This window comes from Henckelia pumila, chromosome 2 (assembly GCF_033568475.1).
Source record: "Henckelia pumila isolate YLH828 chromosome 2, ASM3356847v2, whole genome shotgun sequence".
In the NCBI taxonomy this organism is placed as follows: domain Eukaryota; kingdom Viridiplantae; phylum Streptophyta; class Magnoliopsida; order Lamiales; family Gesneriaceae; genus Henckelia; species Henckelia pumila.
This window is the reverse complement of record NC_133121.1, coordinates 172,630,707-172,637,550: the sequence shown is the minus strand read 5'-3', so window position 1 is coordinate 172,637,550 and position 6,844 is coordinate 172,630,707. Positions and strand designations below refer to the sequence as shown.

The 6,844-nt window shown below is 40.2% G+C and overlaps 1 pseudogene; it reads left to right on the top strand.

Annotated features, from left to right (window-relative positions):
• The first annotated feature begins 1,330 nt into the window (after positions 1 to 1,330).
• LOC140884597 (protein NUCLEAR FUSION DEFECTIVE 4-like) lies at positions 1,331 to 3,466 on the top strand (annotated as a pseudogene).
• The last annotated feature ends 3,378 nt before the right edge of the window (positions 3,467 to 6,844 follow it).

Below are 6,844 nucleotides of genomic sequence, written 5' to 3'. Positions count from 1 at the left end.
GCTCACAAATGTTTGCTTTATAATAACAACTATGAATCATAAACTTACACTCGATTCGATAAAAATAACTTTATTTTGGTTCTTCCCCCTTCAAAAATCATTAACTACAAACAGTGTAGAGATTGTCTCAATTTGAAGAACCAAGAAACAAAAATAGGACTCATTTATGTTTGATCTTTTTAATTTTTTTGGATGTTTTTAATTATTTGTTTTCATTAGTACAAACGCCTTTTCACCCATTAATCTTGCCGGAATAATTAGCTCTTCTTTGCAACAATGTATATTAATCCGTGGGGATTTATCTTAGTTGGAGTGTATGGCTGCAATCTCATTCACTTCAGCCATTCAACAGTTGACCCCCTCACGATCACTAAATCCTTAGTGAAGATTCCACTCATTCAGACCAAAATATGCAAATAACCCCTATTTTTTCAGAAGTCCACATGATAGTACAAAATTTTAGATTGATGTTAAAGAGCTGATTATGGGTTATTTCACGGAGAGGATCCATTTATTTTTCCATAGCAGATGGCTGGTTTTTGTGGCTGCAGTGTGGATGCAATCTTGGGCTGGAACTGTGTATTTGTTTGGTAGCATTTCACCTGTCATCAAGAGTGCTTTAAACTACGATCAAAAGTAAGTTGCGAGTTTAGGGGTTGCTAAAGACTTGGGGGGCAGCGTCGGACTTTTCGCTGGAAGTTTATCTGAAATTTTGCCCTTGTGGGGTGCTCTACTTGTTGGTGTGATACAGAATTTTGTTGGGTACGGTTGGATTTGGCTTATTGTGACCGGCAGAGCTCCAGTTCTGCCGTTATGAGATGTGAGTATCATTTTTACGCTTGTTCTCATGAAATGTCATTTGATCATTCGATTTGATTGTTGTTTTTTATTGTTGATCTGAAATCATCAGTAAATGTTGATCTTTGGTTTATTTTGATTTTAGTGTGGTTTATGCGATGTTGAGTTGATCTCAATGTTCTGTATGATGTTTTAACAAGGGGCCAAGTCCTTTTCAACTGTTGGCTTAGTGTCTTTCATCATCTTTTTTCAATTCATTTAGTATTATACGATCAATCCTCAGTTTGATCAAAGTTCGTGTCAAAATTCAACCTTTTCTCTTTGTATTTTCACGTCACTAGATTTTTGGGGAATAAATTTATCATGCGTAACTGGAGGCTGGCGTGTAGAAATTTGCTGTAAAAAAGCCTTATACAAATGCAGGAAAAAGTCTTGATTTTGTTTCAAGCTGATATACACTCTATTTTGTTTTTACCCACGGCATCTGCTGCACAACTGCAGTTGTTTTTTTATTTACCGAATCTCATTTAGAATCGAATGACTACCATGACCTTTGGTTTGCATCTGACGTCTTCTGAGAAGTGAAACATTATTTCTTGACAAATTGTTAGATGTGTATCCTTATTTTTGTGGGAGCTAATGGCGAAACCTACTTCAACACGGCAGCATTGGTCTCTTGTGTGCAAAACTTTCCCTAAAGTCGTGGTCCTGTTGTGGGAATACTCAAGGGTTTTGATGGGTTGAGTGGTGCAATCTTGACACAGTTCTATACACTGGTCCATTCTACTGACCATGCGTCACTTATATTTATGGTTGTGGTTGGGCCAACAATAGTGATAATTGCTCTGATGTTCTTTATCAGGCCTGTTAGAGGTCACAGGCAAACACAGTCATCTGATGGGTTTAATTTCTCGATTATCTATAGCATATGCCTTCTTTTGGCTGCTTATTTGATGGGGGGTAATGCTCGTGCAGGATCTAGTTGATTTAAGCGAAATCGTTGTTACAATTTTCACGGTGATTCTGTTAGTTATATTATTTATTCCCATTGTTATCCCAGCGACTTTGAGTTTTTATCTAGATCCAAGATTACCAGTGGAAGAGTCTCTTCTATCTGAACCACATTGTGGAGCTGAAGACGATGTCCAAGATATTATAGCTGGTGAAATTGAAGCCGAGGAAAATGTAGAGTCGCCTTCTGCTTTAGAGAGACAGGTTGATTGCTGAACGACAAGCAGATCTGTCCGAAGCAGTTGTAGAAGGAGTTGGAAGAATCAACAAACGAAGACTACAAACGGGGGAGGATTGCACATTATTGGAAGCATTGACAAAGACGGATTTTTTGCTTATGTTTTCCTCTCTTCTACTAAGCTCTGGCTCAGGTTTAACAGTAATTGATAATTTGGGTCAGATGAGCCAGTCCTTGGGTTATGATGACACCCATGTATTCGTTTCCATGATCAGCATTTGGAAATTTCTTGGCCGTGTAGGAGGTGGTTATATCTCCGAGAAAATTGTCAGGTAAAAATGCCAGCTAGCTTTTCAAAAAAAAAAATCTATGCTTTCAACTGTTTTATATTCTCTCTCACTACAACGACCGTATACTTGATCAAAACAACGACTATGCATATCCCAGGCCTGCAGCCATGGCCGGTGCTCAGGTGATAATGGCAGTCGGACATTTCTTCTTCGCTATGGGTTGGTCGGGGGCAATGTACATGGGAACTCTTCTTGTTGGTGTTGGCTACGGGGCACACTGGGCTGTGGTACCCGCAGGTACCTCAGAGTTGTTTGGGCTGAGAAGTTTTGGTGCTTTGTACAATTTTCTCACTCTAGAAAACCCGATGGGTTCATTAGTGTTCTCAGGCGTAATCTACAGTAGCTTGTACGACAGAGAGGCAGAAAGACAAGCTCATCAGCACCACTTGATGTATTCATCTGCTGATGAACCGCTCAAGTGCAAGGGCGCCATTTGCTTCTTCTTAAGTTCCTTGATCATACCCGGATTTTGCATCTGTGCAGTTGTATTAAGCATGATTCTTGTGTATAGAACGAAGATGGTGTACACCAATCTATATGGAAGATCTCAACAGCTGACTTTGGATGAAAAATAAAAGTTTGGTTTGCACAACCCCTGCTCAAGTTCAAAGCACGGAGCAAGCAAGAATCCAATGTATGTGGGAACTCTTCTTGAATTAAATTTCTTCTTATTTTGGAATTATACGAAATCCTTGAGTTATATCAGTTCCTAAGGACCTGAACACGTCTCCCTATACGTTTTACGTGTTTTTTTTAAAATCTACTCTTGTTAAATGTTGAAGTATGCTTCTATTAGATTGAATGAGAATAGAAAAGAGATCGGATCGAATAGTACAGATCAGATGAGCTCGGTGATCAGATGAGTTCATGGCCAGATCGAATATTGGGATCAGATCGATGTGATGGTCAGATGAGTCTTCGGATGAGTTCATGCAGATAGATTGCTCGAGTATTGTGACTTGGTTAGAAGTCAGATGGAGTTTCAGTAAAGCTGGAAGCTTGCAGGCAGATCGATGCAGATTGAAGTGCGAGAGGAGATCAGACTGACGAATGAAGACTTATCGGGTTGAACCATGTTGACTTTATAATTGGGCCGTAAATTACTGTTGACCTAAAGCCCAAGATGAAAGTCGGTTTAATTCTCTATATAAGCAGATGAAAGATGGCCGCAACGAAGATAATAGAAAATCAAATTCTTCAGAATATATTGTGAGAGAAGAAGGAGAGATTTCGGAGGGAAAAACTAAGCATAGATTGTGACGGGAAAATTCAAGGCTTTAAGCTTGAATTGTGTGTGTATCTAGCTTGATAGTTTGTCTGAGTCCATCTCTGTAATAAGCTCTGTTCTTGAGCTTGGGTTGTTCTGTTGGTGATTAATAAAGTGGTTGTGTTGCTCTCCCGTGAACGTAGGCAAATTCTTGGCGAACCACGTAAATACTTGCGTTGTTTATTGCTTTTGCGTGAGTGTTTGAGTTTGATCTGTGTGCGTTGGTTTTATCTGTGAAACTGGGATTATTGTTCTTGTTTGCTTGCGTGGTGAATTCTCGGAATACCAAATTTTGGATTGATTCCTAACAAGTGGCGTCGTCTGTGGAAAACTAAGCAAAAATGGTGGAATCAATGAAGTTTGATATCGAGAAGTTCACGGGCAAGAACGCTCTGGAGGATTAAGATGCGTGCAATCCTGATACAACAAGGATTGGTGGAGGCTCTTAAGAAGAAGGAGGAGATGTCCGATGAGATAAAGAACAAGGATGAATTGCTTGAGAAAACACACAGTGCAATTATTCTCTGTCTGGGAGATAGACCTCTTCGGGAGGTAGCTAGAGAAGAATCTGCAGCGGCTGTGTGGCTTAAACTTGAGAATCTATACATGAAGAAATCCCTGGCTAACCGTCTGTACATGAAATAGAGGTTGTATTTCTTTGTGAATAAGGATGAGAAGAACCTTGAAGACCAGATCGAAGAATTCACCAAGATATTGGATGACTTGGAGAATATTGAAGTAAAGCTTGAGGATGAAGATCGGGCTTTGATACTTCTGAATGCTCTTCCAAAAGCACATTAAAATTTCAGAGATGATTTGCTGTATGGAAGAGAACAGACGATAACCTTGGAAGAAGTTATGTCTGCTATTCAATCCAAGGAACTTCAGAGAAATTCAAACACAAATACTGAATCACATGGAGAAGGTCTTACGGCGAGAGACAGAAGTGATAAGAGGACATCCAGTGGGAAATACAGGCCAAAGTCCAGATCGAAAAGTCAAGGAAGATACCAGAACAAAAACTTGGGTAATATGAAGTGCTATGCTTGTCAGAAGGTTGGACATCTGCGAAGAGATTGTCCGGAAAGGAAAGGGAAGAAACATGAAAAACCCAATGAAGATGGTACTCTTGCCGTAGCTACCGATGGATATGACTCAGCAGAAGTATTGGTGGTTTCTAAAGGTGATCAGAACCACGAATGGATATTGGATTCAGGATGCTCTTTTCACATGTGTCCTATAAGATCTTGGTTTGAAAAATTGGAGGAATCGGATCAGGGCATGGTACTGTTGGGGAATAATCAGTCATGCAGAATAAAGGGCTCTAGAAATATCAGAATAAGGATGCATGATGAGATTGACAGAGTACTCACCAAGGTGAGGTATGTGCCCGAGTTGAAGAGAAACTTGATATCATTGGGAACGTTTGATGCTCAGGGATATTCATTCAAATCAGGAGCAGACAGTATCTCAGTGTCAAAAGGATCTTTGGTTTTTATGAAGGCTGTCAAGAGGAACCTCCTGTATGTACTACAAGGTAACACGATTATTGGAAGTACAACAAGTATTCAGGAATAACAGGACAGAACCAAGCTATGGCATCTGAGGCTTGGATATGTACGTGAGAAGGGATTACATGAGCTGTCTAAACAGGGTCTGTTAGGTGGAGATAAGATTGAATCACTTGAGCTGTGTGATAGTTGTGCTCTTGAAAAATCAAAAAGAGTATCGTTTGGTCAAGAAAGTCACACAACTGAGCAACCATTGGCCTACATTCATTCAGATCTATGGGGTCCTTCTCGGACAGAAATCATGGTGGAGACAGATAATTTATGTATTTGATAGATGATTACTCAAGAAGAGTATGGATATTCATCTTAAAGACTAAGAATGAAGCATATGACAAGTTCAAAGAATGGCTGCTGGCAGTTGAGAACAAGTGATCTAAGAGTTAAACACCTGAGAACAGATAATGGGTTGGAATACTTATGAGATAAGTTTGTAAAGTTATGTAAGGAGAAAGACATTACCAGACACAGAACAGTGGCAGGAACGCCAAAACAAAATGGCCTGGCAGAGAGAATGAACAGAACTCTTCTGGAAAGGGTCAGATGTATGTTAATCAATGCTTCTCTTCCTAAGTCCTTTTGGGGAGAAACATTATCTACTGCGTGTTATTTGGTTAATAGGTGTCCATCCAGTGCGATTGGTTTCAAGACACCAATGGAAAAGTGGAGTGGAACACCTGCAAACTACTCAAACTTGAGGGTATTCGGATGTCTTGCATATGCTCATCTGAAACAGGACAAGTTGGAAGCAAGGACAGTCAGATGTATATTCATTGGGTATCCGGATGGTGTGAAGAGTTATAAAGTTTGGAACCTGGATTCAAGAGGTCCAAAGTGCTTCAACACCAGGGATGTGAAGTTTGATGAATCCAAACTGGGATATAAAATGAATACAGATGGAAAGGACAGTCAGATCAGTGTGAATGATAAAATATCGATTGAGGTGGAGTCTTCTGTGCCAGATGAAGGGTCAGATGAGATGCAAGATGATGATATGACAGCGAGTGATCCAAAAGAGGACTTGAGTACCTATAATCTTGCAAGGGACTGAACCAGAAGGGAGATCCGAGCTCTTAAGAGGTTTGGTGAAGCTGATCTGGCTTGGTATGCACTGACAGTAGCTGAGGAGGTGGAGTATTCAGAGCCGAATACATATGATGAAGCTATGGCGAGTAAACAGAAAAACAAGTGGATTGAAGCTATGAATGAAGAGATGAACTCACTTGAGAAGAATCGAACCTGGAAGTTAGTAGACAGACCGAAACATCAAAAGACATTGAGATGCAAGTGGATCTATAAACGGAAGGAAGGACTCCTGGTACAGATCAGATCAAGTATAAAGCAAGATTGGTTGCAAAGGGTTTTGGTCAAGTAGAAGGGATATATTTTAATGAGGTCTATTCTCCAGTGGTCAAACATTGTTCCATCCGGATTATGTTAGCACTGGTGAACCAGCTCAACTTGGAGCTTGAGCAGATGGATGTGAAAACTGCGTTTCTACACGGTGACCTGGATGAAACCATTTATATGGAACAACCAAAGGGCTTCATACATCAGAAAACCCAGAACAAAGTCTGCTTACTGAGAAAATCATTGTATGGGCTGAAGCAGAGTCCGAGGCAGTGGAACAAGAGGTTTGATGAGTTCATGATTGGTATTGGCTTTGTGAGAA